The 21,112-nt window shown below is 31.6% G+C and overlaps 2 long non-coding RNA genes across 2 annotated transcripts; both read right to left on the reverse strand.

The window, feature by feature from the left end:
• Nucleotides 1-2,900: 2,900 nt before the first annotated feature.
• Nucleotides 2,901-8,974, reverse strand: LOC127722458 (uncharacterized). Its single transcript, XR_007991740.1, has 5 exons — nucleotides 8,937-8,974; nucleotides 8,726-8,755; nucleotides 7,468-7,506; nucleotides 6,833-6,877; nucleotides 2,901-3,011 (listed from the first exon to the last, which is right to left on the reverse strand). It is a non-coding gene; the product is annotated as an uncharacterized LOC127722458 (long non-coding RNA).
• A 3,756-nt stretch (nucleotides 8,975-12,730) lies between these two features.
• LOC127722459 (uncharacterized) lies at nucleotides 12,731-19,012 on the reverse strand. Its single transcript, XR_007991741.1, has 3 exons — nucleotides 18,866-19,012; nucleotides 18,009-18,254; nucleotides 12,731-12,940 (listed from the first exon to the last, which is right to left on the reverse strand). It is a non-coding gene; the product is annotated as an uncharacterized LOC127722459 (long non-coding RNA).
• Between the last annotated feature and the right edge of the window lie 2,100 nt (nucleotides 19,013-21,112).

Consider the following 21,112-nt stretch of genomic DNA (forward strand, 5'->3'; position numbering starts at 1 on the left):
TTGTCGTTTGATGTTGTCTGTTACTAGTATATCTGATTTTCGTAAATTTGGGCGTTACTTTTTTAGTTTGAATGTTTCACATTTTTTTTTATCGGGAAAATTATAAATGACGTTACGGTATGTGTTTTGCTTATTGTTGACGGCTATCAGATGACCAATAATTACGTAACTTCTCGTGTTTAAGTCTGTGTGATTTTTATCTCTTTGAAAATCAGACAACGTCTCCTTATTTTATACAAATGTCTTTACGCTTTGTAACTTTTATCCATGTCGTTTGGACCCTGGTAATCAGGTACTCTATGTGCAACCTATAAATCATCTACACATCACCATCTTAGAAAATGAAACCAAATTTGATAAGATGAAATAGTTTATTTATAGTTACTTTAAGGTATATTTACAATGAATATTTTATACACAAGTCATTATTTACATACATGTTGACATAAAGTTGAAATAGATTTGAGATGAAACCAAAGTTCATAATTTCTAGGATTTACAATTGTAGAAAATGACTATTAAACAATGACTGAGTCAAAATGTATACTTAAGCCCGACTAACTTAATAATTTGTATCTTAAAACAAATGTCAGCTGTATATTTATGGATATCGTAATATTTCTGACATAAATATCACTTTCCAGGTCACCAGTCAGGTTATGAAATATCAACAACGCTCTATTTATATCTAGATGTTCAACTTTTGCACAAATCATGTGCAAAACTATTTACAGAGAAGAATAGTTGACAGGTTTTTGCTTTCGGTGATTTTAAGAAAACAAATATTACATTGTGAGCTGATTGATCTATATGTAGTTTCTTTTATAAATCATGCATTATTCATTTTTTTTTTGATTAAAGTTCAAGAGGAAATGTAAGATTTTCAAACCTTATGACAAATTACATTATAAACATCCCGGGTGTGGGTTATCTTACGATATTTTACGTGTTCGAAAACAACAGGTTGACTCTGACAAGATTGTATCTGGTTATCTCCTTCTGAATTTAAATAACTCACAATAGCGTAGATATGCTGATGTACGAACTGTTACTATTATATTATACATTTAAAGATAATAGGAATTGACAAAAGTATTGATCAGTACTATAAACCTGAGCAATCACTTTCAATCGACCCTTCATGGAAAATATATATACATACATAGACAAACAACAAAGAACAACACAGTGTCTAGACAGGCTAATTTGGTATAGGTACAGAAGGTTTCATACTCATGAATTTTAAAATTCGTCAATTTACTGTAATTTCACTTTTGACTTTAATACACTCCAAATATCTACATACTCGATCATTAAATCAAAATAAGCCAGCAAAAGAGTGTGTGCTTCATCAAAATAAGTTAATTAGTCATCGACCACTAAAGCATTCATTGAACTACTCAAACTCAGGTGTACACAGGGTCTGCATTGTTGCTAAGTGACTGACAATAGTTCCCAGATACATCATAGTCATCATCTGTAATTCTTCTGCGTGCAATGCCGTAATCACCATCGCAGATGTCATGGACAGCATTGTGCACTGTATGATCATACATGTTGTCTGAATCATCTACTGTGTTCCGAGGATGTGGATACGTTATTGGCTCTTCTTTTTTGGTCTGGATTCCAGGTTGTTGTATATGGCATAATTTATTGACCTTTGCATATACATTATAATCTGTCCTGTTGTCAAAATAAACTGTATGTGATGTTGAAAATTGTAGTGCTCCAGGAGCATCGACGACGTTAGCTTGGTGGTTATTTTCTTCTTTGTTTGGCCTACCAGAAAGATCGTATGTTGGATTTAATGTTGGCATAACCCTTTCCTTGCTCTTTCTATGTGCACTACGGCATTCCCTGCAGTTACATTTCCTACAAGTGGAGATTAGGTATTATTCTTTTCGAATGTTATTTAGGTTTACAGTATAAAATTGAGAATGGAAATGGGGAATGTGTCAAAGAGACAACAACCCGACCATAGAGCAGACAACAGCCGAAGGCCATCAATGGGTCTTCAATGCAGCGAGAAACTCCCGCACCCGGTGGCGTCCTTCAGCTGGCCCCTAAACAAATATGTATACTAGTTCAGTGATAATGGACGTCATACTAAACTCCAAATTATACACAGGAAACTAAAATTAAAAATGATACAAGACTTACAAAGGCCAGATGCTCCTGACTTGGGACAGGCGCAAAAATGCGGCGGGGTTAAACATGTTTTTTGAGATCTCAACCCTCTCCCTATACCTCTAGCCAATGTAGAAAAACAAACGCACAACAGTAAAACATTATATATAATTTTTTTGTAATTTTCATTCAGTTACATGCAATATATATTGTTTTTTACTTCAAGCCTTAAAAATGGCTAAATGATGGTAACCTAAATCCCTTATGATTACCATGCGAGTTATTTTCAAACAGTTCGAAGAATTGTTATTTCTTATACATTTACTATTCTATTAACAGCGACAAGAATATCGATTACTGAAATAACATAAACAAGATATAAAAAGAAAACAAATTGCCTTTACGTTTAGTGTAAATTGTTTCGTGCTATGTAGTATTGCTGGTTTATCTATCTTTGTCCAAAAAAAAATAGATCAAAAACTTTGTTTATTAGTCTGCTCTTATCAATACCATTGTTATAAAGATTCAATGATATATCAGGACACTTCTTTTGTAAGTCGTGGTTGAAAACTACCTTTCTTTCTCCGGGCCTTAACTGAACACGCGAACTTATATATTGCCAATTTCTCCTGGACATGTTTCACATATTTGGAGTTGGACGTTAAATAAACAAATATTCGATGCAGCCTTGTTCAATTGTTGTTCTTAAATTTGTTCTCCGTCTCATGACTATTATTATAAATTCATTGATAAGCTATCTCGAATTTCATACCACACAAAAAAGAACGTTCTGTTATACCTAATTAGACAAACTCCAACAATAATACATATGACGAGTAACACTCCTACTATTCCTCCAACAATAAATGTATAGTTTGAAAAACCTATAAAAAATAAAATCGAAAAATGTATATGTACATATTATAGAATCAATTAATGAGTGTTTTCACAATGGACCTGTTATATGGTCGAGGATGCCTGTAATGACACCATTATTTCTGACCCAGGACAAATACCAGTGTCATTTTGAAAACATCCATTTCTTAACACTTTTATTAACCAAACCGTCAATGTCTATTATTTAACCAGTCAAATCAGTTTTTTTGTGTGGAGAAATAGTTTATATATGATTATACCAAATGCAATATTAAAAAGAAACTTTTAAAGTGATATGATGGAAAAACATGCCAATGTCAATATAGTTTAATTATTGTCCTATTGAAAGCAATTTATGGCATACAAAATCTACGACTTCATTCTGGATTATACAACTCAAAATAAAATAAATTGAACACATCGTAGAATGTATTATGTAATAATTAACTTGACAACTGCGTCAAATAAAATTTCAATTTCTTAGTGTTTCTCTTCCCAAGAAGTGTATTTAAATTGATAACAACTGAAAATCCGTAATAGCTTTGATTATTCATAATGTCCCTGTTGTTTCATAATGTCCCTGTTTTTTTCACAATGACACTGTTTTTGCATAATGAATAAAGGCAACAGTAGTATACCGCTGTTCAATAGTCATAAGTCGATTTAACAGAAACAAACCCTGTTTATTCATAATAGGCCTGATTTTTCATAATGGTCCAGTATTAATGCCTTGTTAGTCTGTAATGAACCAGTAATGCTTTTATTAATAAAGGGGCAATTTCTTACATAATGCACGCAACTGATTAAAAAACTTAAATGTTAAATGATAAGGTATCCAATGGTTTGAGTTAATTAAAGTAATTTCGTACCTTTATAATTTCGTATCATCTACGTGGTACGTGTATCAAAACAAACACTATTTCGTAGTATAATCATTTTGTCTCACGACCATTTTTTATCAAATGGAAAACTTATATGTATCGTTATGTCATTTGGTACCATATGGAATAGATATATGTGTGTCATATAGTACCACATGAAAGACTTTCATGGTTGCCATGGAGTACCATATGGACAAATTGAATGTATGTCATTCAGTAAAATGGATAAAGACTACTTATATTGTTATAAGTAAATTGATATAAGACCATGTATTTTTCTCTTTTAAGAATGAAATCTCTGTGCAAGTAATGTGTTTAGCAAATATACCAAATTCCAAGAGAAATTTAACTGGAGGCTCTATAGAGCCTGTGTCGATCACTTTTATCTTCAACAATGGCCACAGTCTAGTACATATCTTCATTTAAAGGTAAAAACTCTATTAAGAATTACAGTCATGTTTGCGTATTTGTGGATCTGATCCTGCTGATACCCCCCCCCCCCCCCTTTTAAAGTAATTTTGGTAAAAGTTATCATTAAAGGGTAATGACTCCAATAAGGAGTCGCCTGCAAATTTTGGCTGTGATGACTTAGTTGTAGATTTGTCTTGCTGATCATTTTTGCCTTTAAATTTTTATCTATCTATTATAGTTTTCAAGATTATAGGCAAAAATGCTAAATTTGGAAAAAATCGGCATAAAAGGGCAATGACTTCAATTGGGAGGCGACACAAAATTTCGGTTATTTGACTCTATTGCATATCTTGCCATGCTGATACGTTTTGCTCTTTACAGTTTTTGTAAATATTCGGAAATTAATTATGAAAAAGAAATTTGTTTAGTTAAAAATCACAAATTTTGAGAATTACTGTGCGGTAAACGCTAAATATCTAACAATATTTTTAGGATGCCAGTGAAATTGTTTATCTGTAGTGCATAATATGTAGAAGTCTTTATTATTTTAAGTATTGCCAGTGAAATAAATCCGACAATTTCATTCTGACGCCATGCAACAATGGGTGTTGTCAAGATATTGTTGATGACGTTGCATCAAAAGTAAATAATAACGCATAGAAAAACATATTGTTTCTTCAATTTTCTACTTTATTTGAATTGATATAAATCTATTTTTAATGTAATAAAAACAATACCTAATCCTAGAATTTAAAATATCGAAGGATATTCAACTCGTGCCACTTTACACTGATAACAAATAATATATGGTTTCTTTATTTTAATAAGGTAGATACTTTAATACTTCCGGTTAAGAAAACATCCCTTTCGGACTTATTTAACAGATTCGTTATGTTTATTAAAAATGCATATGGTTTCAATGTTCATTGACATTAAATTAGTCAACATATAACTGCATCATAAATACCTGAATTCGTTTGCAGTTATGTGACAAAAAGGGTCTTAAAGTAAAAATAAAACTATATAAATTGAATGCGTTCGAAGCGCTATTCTGAATCAAACTTCATCAAGATTGATGACTTGATTGGTTTATAACACAACTTTCACTTTTTACTATTGTACTATTTCGTGGTGGTCAGTTTTTATTGGTTAAGGAAGCCGGAGTGCCCGAAGAAAACCACCGACCTTTGGTTGAAAACTGGCAATCCTAGTCAATTAAGATTGGAATCGACCGCACTTGCCACGTGCGGGTTTTCAAACACACAACCGCAATGTTGACCGACTATTGATACAATAGTTCGATTACTAAGACCACTTGGTCACCGAGGCCCCTAAATTCATCAGGAACACGCAAAGCTTAATAATATAAAGTCAAGGTGGAACACGTGAAGAGCCATATGACCAAATAGAATATGAATCATCTAATATCAACTTAGCGTCATTCTAAAATTTATCAACGGAGAATGTACAAATTTGTTTTAAACGATGTCAATACCCTAATAAAAACGAATTAATTTTATGACATCATGTAACAAATATTTTTTTGAATATGTTGCAAAGCACATATTACACACAAGTGAAAAAAGTAGTAATACTTAACATGTCAATTTTTCGTGAACAATTGAGAGGTTTTTTTCCTTTTCAGAATGTAGAATATTTATCTAAACAGATGTAGAATGCATCGGAAAGCTTTAAAACATACATTAAACACCTAAAATAGGATCAATAAAACATAATTCGATAACCGGGACATGACCTTAATCTTTGATTTTATAACCTTTGTCAAGGTCGTTAGTCTCTGATATCATTGCAACATATCTTATTGGGCTAGGACCTTTTGTTTAAGAGTTAAAAATAGTTTTGTCTTTTCAGAAATAGTTGTCGGGTGCTATGCCCTTTACAGTAATGTCAAATCAGTTCGGTCAAACAGTAGCAATGTTGCACCTTAATGACCCAAACATTTTTTATTATTAACGATTTCTTTAAGTATAATGGTTATCTGAGACAAAGTGTAAGGTCAAAGGTGAGGGTCAACATAAAAATAAGCTTTAAAACACTCTTAAAACCATTTAAATAAGATTAAAAACACATAATTCGCTAACTGGGACATGACGTTGACTTTTGATTTTGAAAATTTTGTCAAGGTCATTGGTTTCCGATATCAATTCTAAAGACCACACGGGTCTAGGACCTTTGGTTTAAAAGTTAAAGCTAATTTTGTCTTTTTGCACACCGTTAACGGGGAGTTATGCCCCTTACGGAAAGGTCAAATCTCATTTTTAGAAAAAGATAGACCTTAATAATGAGAACAAATACAATGAGGTCTTTCCCTTTTGAAAAAGGAAAGACCTTAGCAATCGAAATGTCAATTGTTGTTCGTAAACAATTGAGAGGTCTTCCCTTTTGGAAAAGGAAAGACCTTAATTAGAGAAAAATCAAAAGGAGATTGCACTGGGGAGTTTGAAAGAACTCATCTTCAGAACAATTTCTAAAGACTTTTCAAAAGAAAGGCAGAAATGACTTCTAAATTTACCTACCAAGGGATTTCTTACTTGCGTCATCATCCGGTATACTATAGCCACCTGAAATAAATAATATTCAAAATATAAAAAGTTGTATTATTTCAGTGCAAGTGCAAAACGTAACAAACAAATAACTATCACAAAAACATTTAACAAATAAACTATTGAGTAAAGCCATTTCAATTGATATTTTATAGGGTATCTTTCTATGTTGTGGTGATACACTATTGTTTCAAATAAGGGTGAAGGTTTGGTACAATTAAAACGTTTAAACCCGCTGCAATTGTTTGCACCTGTCCTAAGTCAGGAATCTGATGTTCAGTAATTGTCGTTTGTTGATGTAGTTCAAAAGTGTTTCTCGTTTCTCGTTTTTTATATAGATTATACCGTTTGTTTTCCCGTTTGAATGGTTTTACACTTCTAATTTTTGGGGCCTTGTATAGCTTGCTGTTCGGTGTGAGAAATGGGTCCGTGTTGAAGACCGTACTTTGACCTATAATAGTTTACTTTTATAAATTTTGACCTGGATGGAGAGTTGTCTCATTGGCACTCATACCACATCTTCTTATGTCTAATCAATTAAAAAATCAGAACCTAAAGAAAATTGCTGGAGTTAGTTGGACAAGCATTTAATTGATAAATTAGTTTACCATGAGATTCCGTACTTCTGTCATCAACTGGTTTGCCGACTGAAAATAGCAAAACATAAAACAGATGTGAAATGTTCACTGTAAGATAATGTTTATTGTCCTGCTGCATAATACGAATTCTGTCATTTCAAAGTATAAAAAGCGCATTTCAGGGTTTGCATTCATTAGGAACACCAAAAGCAAAAATTGAACTAGTACCGAAACACGGGAGGAGCTTTATGAAAAAATAAAAACAATCGCCAAATTCAACAAACGTCAACTTTGCCTGAAGGAGTTGCAACCTTAGGTTCTTACTAATTTCTAAATTGTTCAACTGATAATTTAAGGCATGTTTGTTATACCAGAAATACGTATAAATCGGAGAACCCTCTCTTTATAATTTATCAAATGCACACGAGCAGTATGATGGACATCATTTGATTCTTGAAATTGCGAAAAAAAAAATAAAATACGCAAGACTTTTTTTTCCGATAGGAAATTTAATCCCCATAATTAAAGTGATACGTCTGTAATTGAACTCATTCTAGGGACGTCATTAAATATGTTATTATACCAATGAAGTCTTGGTTAGCATGCATTACACAAGGTCATATTTTTCTCTGACTGTTAATGACGTCTTTAGACTAAATCCATTTGATGTTATGTGTGTACTGGTTGGTATTTTATTCTGAGATGTATGATTTTTAATAGTATTTATTGGCTTTGATCTAGCTCTCAGTAACTGCGAGCACTTTCAGATATGTACTAAGTGTCTTTTTAGTATTGGGGATGTATGAATACCCTACAACGTCCGGTCTATGTTTTGTTAGAGATGTTTTTCTACTTTATATCGATCTGATGAGTTAAGCCTTTTTCAACTGATTTTTATAGTTTGTTCTTATGTTGTACTGTTACACCACTATCCTAGGTTAGGGGGAGAGTTTGGTGCCAACTAACTAGTTTAACTCATCCATATTCTGTATGTGCATGTCCCAAGTCAGAAGCCTGTATCTCAGTGAATGTCCTTTGTTGATGTATATCATATATGTTTTTCGTTCATTGTTTTGTACAAAAATCATGTTGCTAGTTTTCTCGTATTAATTGTTTTACATTTGTCATATCAGGGCCTTTTATAGCTGACTATGTGGTATAGGTTCTGCTCAGTGTTAAAGACTTTTACGGTGACCTATAGTTGTGAACTTCTATGTCATTTGGTCTCTTGAGGAGAGTTGTCTCATTGGCAATCGTACATCATCAATCATACCAATGGTTTTCTTACTTGCGTCATCATCTGGTATACTATAGCCACCTGAAATACATTATATTCAAAATATAAAAACAGTTGTATTATTTCAGTGCCAGTGCAAAACGTAACAAACAAATAACTATTACAAAAACATTAAAGAAATAAACAATCAATTAAAAAATCACTACTTAAAGAAAATTGCTGGTGTTAGTTGGAATAACATTTAATTAATACATTAACTTACGATGAGATTCCGTACTACTGTCATCAACTGGTTTGCCAACTAAAATAGCAAAACATAAAACAGATGTGAAATGTTCACAATTTGATAATGTTTATTGTCCTGCTGCATAATACTGATTCTGTTTATTCCAAAATATCAAATCCTATGTTGTGTTTTGTGTACTGTTGATTGTCAGTTGTTTCTTATCTTTTTTAGCCGTGGCGTTGTCAGTTTATTTTCGACTGATGGGTATCTTTCGCATCCCCTCGTTGTATTATATTAATATAACACTTTGGAATAGTATTAGTATGATTGGACTCATTAAGTTTTTTTTTTTTCCATATGCATGAACTTTTGACATTGATTGGATTGCGTATGAATTACACAACTGAAGAATCTATCTTCTGTCATATTCAAACATCAATATGACGTTGTCAAAATTTAATGGAATTTTTGAAAAACTATTTGGACAAAAGTCATTTCACTTTCAGAAAAAAATACGCTAAACATTATTTAAAGAATAATGATTACAATCGTCAATGAAATACAATAAAATGATAAAAGTATAACATTTTTAACAAAAATTAACAAAGCAAAAAGAAAAAGAAACTTTTGAATTTATTTGAACAAACAATGTCTTAATAAATAAGCCTACCATGAGATTTTGTACTTGTGTCATCAACTGGTATGCGAACTTAAATAGAAATGATTACATATAAGTCGAAACTGGTATCATAACAATTTCCTATTGTTATTTCCTCGGTTATATAAGTTTGACTGTTTGACCTCTGGATTGCAGGAAGTTTTCAGATGCATTGGTCATAGAAAAATAAGTCGCACAAAACAGGCTTGATAGATTTTAAAAATTAAAAGTGAATTTAAAGAAGAAAAAAAACACTCTAGGCTTTGAATTTTGGAATGTCGGAGCCTAAACGTCCCATCTTAATGATCTGTTACTTTAAAGGTCTTTCTTTTTTAGCGAGAAGGAAAAAGCTTCTATTTCACACATGATTTATGCTTTCATTTTGATGTGATAAATCATTTTTCGAAGGGAATTTAAGATATCTATCAAAAAGACAGTAAACCAATGAACCACCCAAAAATATGGGGAAAATGTATAAAGGTCATCATACGGTCCTAGGTAATAGACACCTTTCCAAACATAAAATAGCACTATATTACCATGTTAAACCAAACGTATATCATATTGAAATGGGTGTGATATTGAAGAAACCACATGGTATTCTCCTTTCAAATAAAATATCTTTTTATCAAATGTTTTGCGTCGAAGAATTTATTTAAAAGTATCAAATGATTTGATATTTTTAAATATGAAACACCAATTGAATTTCGAAGATTATTTTGTTTGGGGATTATAATGACGTGTGGTATAGTAGCAGCCTTACCATATACACTTAGTATATATATGTACTTAGAAATGTGTCTCTTTCAAGCCTGTACAACCGTTCTATGACTGATATCGAACGAATGCCATTGATTGTATTACACATAACATTTTCTTGTATTCATAATTACTAAACCCATCATAAATGAAATTATAGCTTGAAAATAACAAATGACTAATATTCAAATAACTACTGTCATTTAAGATGGAAATCGAAATTCGGCTCGTTTTCCTTTTGATATATCTGTCATTTTAATAGCAAAACCAGATTTCCTTGCGGGTATTCCGCTTTATTTGAACATACCGGAAAGAAAAAGAAAACAGAGATATGCACTTGAACATGCATTCTAATTTTCTCTAATATTCGGTTACACATACATGTAAACATCGCAATATGTTTTACCTAGTATAAAAACAAGTTTCGACACGATCCAAATGGCAATGATTTCTCTTTTTGTTTAAGAGACAAGACGGATAAATATAATACATCAATCCTTAGTAAAACCTTGATAGTCCGTTTTCAAGCAATTTTTTCCACTACTTTTTACATCTGTGACAACTTTTAGGAATGTTTGCAATGCTCTTGAACTTCGTTTTTGATGTTTGCCTTTGATTTTTGTTTCTTTCGAGCCTAACTGATGAGCCTTATCTAGACGAATCGCTCGCTTGGAGTAACAAATAAGCCTAGTATTTTTTTCGACTTTTCACACCTGCTTGGTCGATGCCACTGCTGGTTGACTTGTCCGAGGGTATCACCAGACCTGTTGTCAGCATTTTGTGTTGACTGGTTTAATGCCGAAACCGTTAGTCTAGCGGAAACCCCACCTTCCAATAATAAAAGGAATACATCAATACGGTAGGAGGTCAATGACACAACCACAAAAGACCTCTTAGGGACCATATATAATTCTTCAAAACACCAAAAGGAAACATACAATCAGTATTCCCATTAGAACCAACTGTGCTTCTCTTCTTGCCAACTTGTTCCCTTTTTTATACTAGACAGATGTCATACAGGAGCTTCTAAGGGAGAACGTAAAGAAACTAGCATCATTCTTAAAAGTCACCTTCCGCTATAAAGATAATGTCCGGTCATTAGATAATGCAAAGTGTGGAACATATATATCCTCTTGATTTTGAAATGAAGGATACAATAGATAAAATTAAGTCTTTCTCATATTTTGATTCATATCTTAAAATTGACAATGATATTAGGTTAAAACTTTACAACGCAAAAGATTAAATGAGCGTCCCAACTGTGAACGTTCTATCTCTATATAGCAACATTTCAGCATCGCTTGCATATGGAGTAGATATATATATATATATTTCTCCTAGATGACACAATACTTGCTATCATGATTTTCTTGATACGGACTTGCTGCTTACAAAGAAGCTATTAAAGAATTCCAAGTGGTGAAGTTGAAGTCCTTCCTTCAAAAATTCCATGGACGCCATCACGAGTTGGTTGAACAATATAAAATATCTGTTTTATAGTTGACGACGGATATATTTCAACTGTCGTAACCAAAACCCCATCATCTTTTCGTCTAATGTGACATCACCGAATTAGAGTTATCACTGAATTTGTACCTACATTAACAACACAACGGCTGAGATATGTGGAGCAGGGTTTGTTTTTTCTCAGAAGCACCTTATAGAACCCCGGTTTTTGGTAAGGTTTATGTTACTCGGTCTTTAGTCTTCTATAATTCTGAAATACCCATATACATGTTTATTTCTTAATTTCTGCTTGCACAAATCTTTATCATTTATTTGAAATGTTGATGTTATCAAATTTTTACATTACTGTATTATCACTGCAGGTAACACATTTAAAAAGCTGGTCAGAAATTGCTCTTACTATTTTACAAATTCGAGCTTTTTATGATTTTGCTTCAATTTTGATACTCTTATGTTTGACAGATGATATTACGGTAGTTCACAACAGCTTAGTTGTACTCCGCCGCATGTGTTAACTTAAACAGACATGATTTAGTTTCAATTGTAATTGTAATCTAGCACAAATCGTGTTCCATCAGCTAGGTAAATATCACATACCCCTCAGCAGGAAATACTTAATGAAAATTTAAAGGGAGGTACGATACGAGCCATTATATTGTCCCTGTAATAGCAATGTTAGTAAAATTCATATCCTTGGTGCAGTAATATATCGCTTTGAACTTATAAACATGTCAAACTTGTTATAATTGAACGACCATCGCTATTGTTAGCCTATGTTTAAGTTAAATTGAATGAAACACAGCTAGCAATCAGCCTTACATTTTACTTAAATCAACAGTCTTTTAAATATCTTTAAAACAATTTTTTGTTATGCCATTGTTTAAAACTAACCAAAAAATGGGCATATACCAGAATAAGACTATTTTAAGTACGCACAAACCTGTACAGTGAACATCAATGCTTTCATTTTTATCAGTGTTTTCGATGGAACATGTAAACGAATTTTCACATATTTTCTTTTCTGAGAGATATTGGTTTTTGGACAACATGGGAGCTTCACAAATTTCGTTATCATACTTCATATTGTCAATGTTTACTGCACTGGATGCCTGGCATTTGATTCTTGCTATATCTCCAGAGTATAGTGGAAAACAGTCTACAAATAATACATTAGTATACTTTTTTTAAGTTTTGAAATGTTGATTGCTTGATTAAGTGATTATGTCTAACGCTACGTGCAGCACTGGCAGCTATATCGTTGCAGGCACTTATGGGTGAAGAAAACCGGAGTTTATGGAGAGAATCATTGACGTTCGGCAGGCAAACCGGTAATTATAGTCAATTAGGAATGAAGTCAAACGCTCTTGCCACGTGCTGGGTTCGACTGTATAATCTCAGGTGACAGGTTAGTAATTATGTAGTTGAACTACTTTAACTACTTAGCAACCAAAGCCCCTCAAATATCTTGATATAAAGAATTGATCCTCATTATTTTAATTATCAATTCAAATATGGCATGCTTTATACAATTGCAATTACCAGTTACCAGTAACTCTGTCATATAAACGCAACAAACGAATTCACAATCTTACATTACAAACGGCAAACAAAGTAACAATCTTTCCTTAAACATAATAATTGAACTATAAAGGCCATTTATGTATCTCATGGACAATGAACAGATCTCTTAATTGTTTAAATTGAGAAGAAGTTGTGTTTCTCAATGGTTGTAAACTTTGTCCTTTACACTGTTCCGATTCGAGACTAACTAAGGTAGGCAAGTGGCGCGTCTGGTGTAAGACATCATAATATTATAAGCCCGGTTTCTTTTTGTCTTGCTACCTTTCATTTACCAGAACCAAGGATGGAGCATATTTATTGGTCAATTGTGCTTGTTTCTAAATTTAATTTGGTCAATTAGATAATATTTAATGTAAGATTTGTGTTTTTTTCAGTTAATTCACAGATCGTTTAATCGATGTGTAGCGTTACTTATGGTTCATGCATATATGTGTTGTTTGTGCTGTATTTAGACCCCTCTTCAAAGAAATTTGTTTTGCATGCACACGTATAAAAATTGCGGTTTTTATCCAACGCAATCATAGGTTTGATCGTTGTTTTCAATTTAGACATGTATATATAAGATATTGCTGATATCTGCATGTTGACCTGAGGGTTTCATTTACGCGTTTGTTTTAATTGTCCCAAAATATGATCACACATATAACAGTTTGGAGAAGGTGTTAAGGAAAATTATATGTTTATTTGATTATATTCAAAATAATACAAGATATCCTTTTAGTTTCTTAAAAATGGTGCTCAGTATTGATCGTCTTATATCATTGATGAACTACATGAATTTGATTTCCAACAAAATTCTGCATTATCGTTATCTTTCATAAATCAATTTTATGTAAGTCATACTTTTTATTTAGTTTTAGTGTATTTATTAAGAATAGTTACTTTACACTAATTAAGTCATAAAACGATTGTTTCTTTTCAATGAAAACCATGTCGTTTACTTATGGATTGAAGTTGGTAGTTTATATAAGTTCAGTACAAGTGTCCAAATGCAAACTTCCATATATTCAATATATTTAAATAGAATCTTAACTTTTGGTAGCCAACAAAATGGAATAAGCCTTAATCAAAATATTCAAATACAATACATTATGATTGTATAGACTTTAGATTTACCTGTACATGCTGAAGGATGGTAACAATCCTATAATTACCTAGATGTAAATCTTTGTGGTCAGTCTTAGTTTAGCGAAATATTCAGAAAATCGTTCTTGAAATGGGCACATTTTGAGAGAAGAATACAATTCATTTGTAAAATGTTTAACTGAATGAAATAAATTGTTTCGTACAAATACAGAATATTTTTTGTTTGATAACATTTTTGCCTTTTTGCCATTTAAGGGGAGATAACTCAGATAAAGTTACTTATATGAATGAATGTTTTATGAATTTACTTATCTTGTTGCGGAGCAAAACATTTTTATTTGCCTGTTAGTATTAGGCGAGTGAAAGTTTTCAAAAAGACGCGTAGTTAACGACTTTTATGCACCCACCTAACATAGGCTATATTATATATCATTCGAAAGCCTATTAACTGTACTTTCTGTTTTGCCTGGTCGTCAATAATTCGCACGGTGCAATTTCCGTTAAATCAAAGGTCAAAACTGAACATTCCTAAATTTTGCTAGAATTAAACGAAATGCCCTTTTTTGGTACTTGTATGATAATTTTTTTCTAAATATTATCTGAACCTTAGAAAACAAAATCCCATGATTCCAAACAGTTGCAAACTAAAATGGTGATTGCGCAATATTTACAGAAAATTGCATTTCTTGAAAAAAACTTCGAAAAATGATAAAGTTGCAATAAAAGCTGAATGTTTCCTGAGGTTTGAATATTTATATGTAAAAAATAGAATAGATGTATCGTTTATAGGCCTAGATCATTTTTTCATCATTTCAAACTGCAATTAATATGATATAGGTCAGGATGCAGCCTTCTAATGAAGCTTTTGAAGTTGCCCTAAAAACACCATCTGCAAATAGGGATCATTTTGCTTTTTGTTGCCTTCCCTGTTATATTCTTTCTTCTTTCAACAAAAGACAAGTAAACCAGATGATTCAAAGCTGAGCGAATAAAAGACAACAGAACTTAAAACTCAGATATCGATACAAGACATAAAAAAGTAAAACAACAAAAAAAAAAACGACTCTAAGGAAAATTCAAAACAGAAATTCCATTTTCAATGACCACACCAAAAGCTCAAACTCATCAAACGAATGGAAAACGAATGTTATAAACCTCCTCTCTCTCTCTCTCTCTCTCTCTCTCTCTCTCTCTCTCTCTCTCTCTCTCTCTCTCTCTCTCTCGTGATAGATCTGAATTTTAGTCAGGTTGTTTTAACCCATGTTTTTAACACTTATACATACCATTTTGTACGTTTTTTTTTCATGTCAACTAATATCACTTATTATTGTTTAAAGACCTTCGCACTAAAACCAATTAAAAGAAATGAAAACATTCAACCATAATTTTCATTTCTCACAATTGTATAGATATTTTAGAATAAAATAAGTTCATTTTAACAGTATATATTCTTAATGTCCATGTGCTATCTTTTAAAATAAGCCAATATTTAATCAATGCTTGACAGACGATCTACTAACATATGTTTTTCTGAATGCCTTAAATGAAAATATTAATATGTTGCACATCGACATTGAAATTTTAATGCTAAATCATGGGCATTTAAATTTGAAGTGAAAGCGGTTCAAATGCATTTATATTTCAGTTTCTATTAAGAAATTGATTTGTAACATATGCTGAAGTAAACATTAATATCAAAACTGCTTTGTTTGGTAAGAGGTTGCCTACTTTAACAAAAGGCTATTGATGCTGATTGGTAGATCTTTTGTTGTGACACCTACATAGTAATTTCGTCCTTGATACTAATAAATATAACTAATATATTGTTGACGGAGATTGCCAGTTTTCCTGCCAAAGGTCGGTGGTTCCCTGGGCACTCCGTGGACCAATAAAAACTGATCGCTGCAAAAATACTTAAGTAGCCAATAGTGCTGAAAATTGCGTTAAACACCAACAATCAATCAGTCATCTTTATATTAAATATACTAATATGTTAACTAGTCAGGAAGTGTAAATATTATTGTTATTATTAAATGTTATAGCGAATTGCTAGAATTTCCAAATCAAAAAAAATAATGTAAGTAAATATAATTGCAACATGTCTCGATTTATTTACAAGAAATTACGTACTTTGATAGGATTAAATACTTCGGCTAGGCATGAAGAACATTTTCAGCGACTAGTTTATAATAGCTTTTACTTCGGCATCAGCAACCAAGAAAACATACAAATATTGAAAAATCAAAGTTTCGCTCCCAAACTTTCCCCTAAAAGCATGAATTTCCTGTGTTTTATATCCTTTAACCTTTTTGCACTTTTAAGATTTATGTTTTTCAGCATAATATTGACTACATACAATTTGTTTTAAGATAGAACAGCTAAAAAGGATATCTTTTTGCAGATGACGGTATTTTGGGCAACTGCATGGGTTGTTATAATTGGCTGTTTAATTAACAAGAAGCGTAATTGCAGTAATGTGATGAGGTCAAAAACATCCTTAGCACTAAATAAAATATATTATTTGGTTTTATGGTGAAAATTAATTGAATCACAGACACAAATTTTGGTTTTCACGCATTGTTATCATTTTCACAGGAATTTCTGGTAAACGGCGCTATTTGTTAAAAATCCGATATTGACAGAATATGTAAAAATACTGACATCTTGTATAATTAGAAATTATCTGTCCTTGACCTTTCATCGTGATTGAAACTGCACCATACGAATATTTGACGACCGGGCAAAAAAGATAGTACATGTGATGTGCTTTCGAATGGTATATGATTTAGCCGTATGTTAGGTGGGAGCATTAAAAATGAAATTTTATGGTTAATGTCACTCGTCTATATGGGATGTGTATTGTTTTGAAGCTATATTATTTTCTCATCGTTGGAATTTATAACCGTTCATCGCAAATGAACACACCGCACTCATGTACATCCGCAACAAAGCCGTTACGAGATAAGTTTGAAAGTCGTTTCAGTCAAACTCCGAATAGATAAAAAAATCAGCAAATGAATGTAGATACTTTAACTAATTCTACGATAGACGTTTCATATTTTCCCGTAAAAGCATTAAAAACATATACATATACTTTTTAGATTGTTTGTTTTCTAAAGGCAATGTTCTTGATTTTTAATTTGTTTGCATTTTATAACAATCAAAATAAGGGTGAAATAAACAATAGTTTAATAGGAAAACATCATCAGTTATTTCTAGAAATAGCTTAAAGTCAGGTCGGTGTCCAATAATGTTCGGCTTAATTTTTCTCATTCTAAGTTGATCATGTTGATTATTTTATTGCTCAACATTGTTTTTTGATTTTGCATTTACAGAAATATCTATTGATATTAGCCATACAAATTCCAAGATATTGTTCTTAAAAATAATTAATCGGTGTCCTATTTTTCCTTTTTTTTAAAGTATGAAATTTTACAAAAAAGAGTAAAAATATTCACTTACACAATGTATACAATAACCAACATATCCAAAAAGGCTGCATCAGTTATGACAATTTCTTGCTCACTTAGAAGAGATATTAATGTTAAATGACTTACCGTTACAATGAAAACGTCTGTTCGGGTGTTGATACCTCTTTGGTCGGTTTGATCGATAGTTATTAGTATGGCACGTGAAGTAACCATGACATTCCATTGTTAAACGTCCATTTAGACTTGTTGAAGAAATATGATATGCACATTTCTGGTGTTCGTCAAACCAAAATGGTTTAATAGAAACACTTGAAATATTTCTACAATGAAGTTCTCCATAGCGACTTTCTTCAATCGAGAGACAGTTCACTCCTGACAATAAGAGATGTGATAAGAACACGAAACACCTATATATAAGTAAACACATGCATATACAACTTGGTGTAGGATATAGATATAAAATAAAAGTATTAACACATTTTGTAACAGTTAAGTATAAAATGTGCCAACACACAGATGCAAAGGGAGGTTGAGAATATTCATATCTAAAAGCAAAATAAATAAAATACTCAAATCGAATAGGAAATTAAATGTAAACATGGTAAATAGGCACTGATTTGAGGTAGTGGAAAACTTTTTCGTCAAATATCAATAGGAATGTTATAAAATGACTACATGAACACATACAAAAACAATGCATATTGTAAATGTGTATTTGTTCCGCCTTACAGAAGTACCCCTGAAATCTTTATTAAAAACCATGCCATAACATCTATTCCTGTTGGAATAAATTCTGTTGAAACAAATACTCTATATCCTCCATTCCATCACCAACAAATACTGTAATATTTGTTCCAGTGGAAATGATAATACTTGATATACACGAATATTGGAAAATGTCTAAGAAAAGATAATTTGGTGTAAAACCAAAAACTGTTTAAAACTATATTATTCGAAAACTAGATTAAAAAAATTATACAAACCATTATTGGAATTTTCACCAAGAGTACTAATTATCCTTAAAGTTACGAGACATACAATTTTTATTGCATTCATTCTGGTCAAATGTTGAATTAATCTATACATATATGATTGTTCCACTCAGAATAAAATTTAAATTACAATTAACAATAAGAGACCGGAAAATGAGAATTTAAGTCGCATCCTATAACATGATAAAAACTGTAAGTACCATATGTACCAGGAACTATGTTAACCAATAACGTTTCATGTGATACAGTTTATAGCTTATTCATTTTTATTACATAATTTTATATTTTGTTTAAATACACAATCTTAACAAATATGCTTTGGTATAAGATATAGATAGACGATAAGACACATACTTGACAATGTCAAATGGAAAACGATTACCCGTGTGAAATTTGACAAAATCATTCAAGGCTTTATAGAGCTTTTTCAGGTGTTTTCGGTTCAACATGTTCTTTTAACTTGTCTAATTTCATATGTTGGAATCGGAACACTTTAGATTGTAAATAAAACAGGCAAACGTATATGTATTTTAATTTGAAATCAATGACTTTTCATAGTAGTTTTTATTAAAGCAGACCTTTTTCCATTTTATTTTTGCATTATGAAAGTATCTCACATTTTCATATAATAAAAAAGGTAATAACCAAATGATTTTACTTCGTCAAGGTCATGAATACAGCTCTGTTTTTATAATCGTTTGTGTCCTTTACTCCAGTGTAATGATTTCGGAATTTTGTGTCTTCATCTTCGTACTTTATTCGGCATTTTACTTTTTTGATTCGAGCGTCACTGATGAGACTTTTGTAGACAAAACACGCGTCTGGCGTAGGACTTGTGTCTATGATAACATGCAATTATCAGTCTATGGAAAGTGCGAATCGAGAAAACTGTTTCTTTTGTGGAGTCGCGATATTTTCTGATATAAAATTATAAATATGCAGACACTCAATAAGAAAAAGGGTGTTTTTTGGCAGTAAAAAAATGTTTAATATTAAAATATATAAATACGGTAAGTCTGGAATTATTTCACGCGACAAATAGAAGCGTTTTATGTAATACCATTAATCAATAGAACGCAAAATCGATTATAATCAGTCTTTCAATGTTGATTTTTAAGGAAATAAGTCAAGTGGATCAGTCAAACAAGCAACAGAGTAAGATTGATTTATGGACATATACACTGTTAACCTTTCATTTAAATATAAATAAAAATTAAGTCTTACAATATGCTCAATATCAAAGTAGTAGCAAAAGTTTATGTCCTTGTAGTGCTACCTTTTTCTTTTGTAAATAGATAATTAAATGCTATTGTTTTAATTGTAGTTGCGGATGTTTTTATTGTTACTTGTTCGTGTTATATGAGGTTGCAGTTTTTAGCCAACTGCTTAACGTCAAAATGAACTTTTGAGACATTTTGATAATTCTTAATTGTTCTTTAAACATATCTGTGTTCGATAAAAGTTACATAGCGATGTTCCGTTGCTAGGGTTTGGACTTTCCCTTTTTAACTTTGCTTGGATTTTGCTATTTCGGTTTACTTTTACACGTAAAGAACAAAATCAAGTTATGTTGTATATCCCGACCCGAGTCTTAAAAATGCATGACTTCAAAAAAGTTCCATTTGTTGTGTGTATTTTCTAGGGTAATTCGTCTTCAACATCTGAAAATTTTTAGTATGGCCTTTTACGAAATATTTCATAAATTTTTTTGTTTGTGATTATCATTAAACGATGCTGAATAGCTATAGAGCTAGTAGATACATTTGTCTTTTAAAATACAACTGGCATATACATATGGTAATGATGCTAAGTTGATAAATTTATCGGTTTTCAAGAGCTAAATTGAAAGCGTGTCTTCCCTACAATGGTTTTCATTTTTACGATAGAAAAGAATTGTTTGCGTAATTGGGGGATAATTTTAACGAAGTACAATCCTGACTGAAACACAGTTCTAAATACATTATTTGCACACTTTATTTCGTAACATGTTTAGATTGAGGTGTTAAGAATTGTGTTTATGATCATGCTGAGTTTAAAAATTAGTGGTTTTAAAGTCATAAAAACTGTTATTCTAAAACACATTTTAAAGTGTTTATATTCAAGATATGAGTACATTTAATGTGTTTACTTTGAAATGTTCAAAGATAATTGTTCTAAACAAGAGTCCTCGGGCATGTCAAATAGATGGTCGTATGAAAAAAAAACTTACTTTAAGTAATGGAAAAGAAAAACGATCCT

Source organism: Mytilus californianus, unplaced genomic scaffold (assembly GCF_021869535.1).
Source record: "Mytilus californianus isolate M0D057914Y unplaced genomic scaffold, xbMytCali1.0.p SCAF_12, whole genome shotgun sequence".
In the NCBI taxonomy this organism is placed as follows: domain Eukaryota; kingdom Metazoa; phylum Mollusca; class Bivalvia; order Mytilida; family Mytilidae; genus Mytilus; species Mytilus californianus.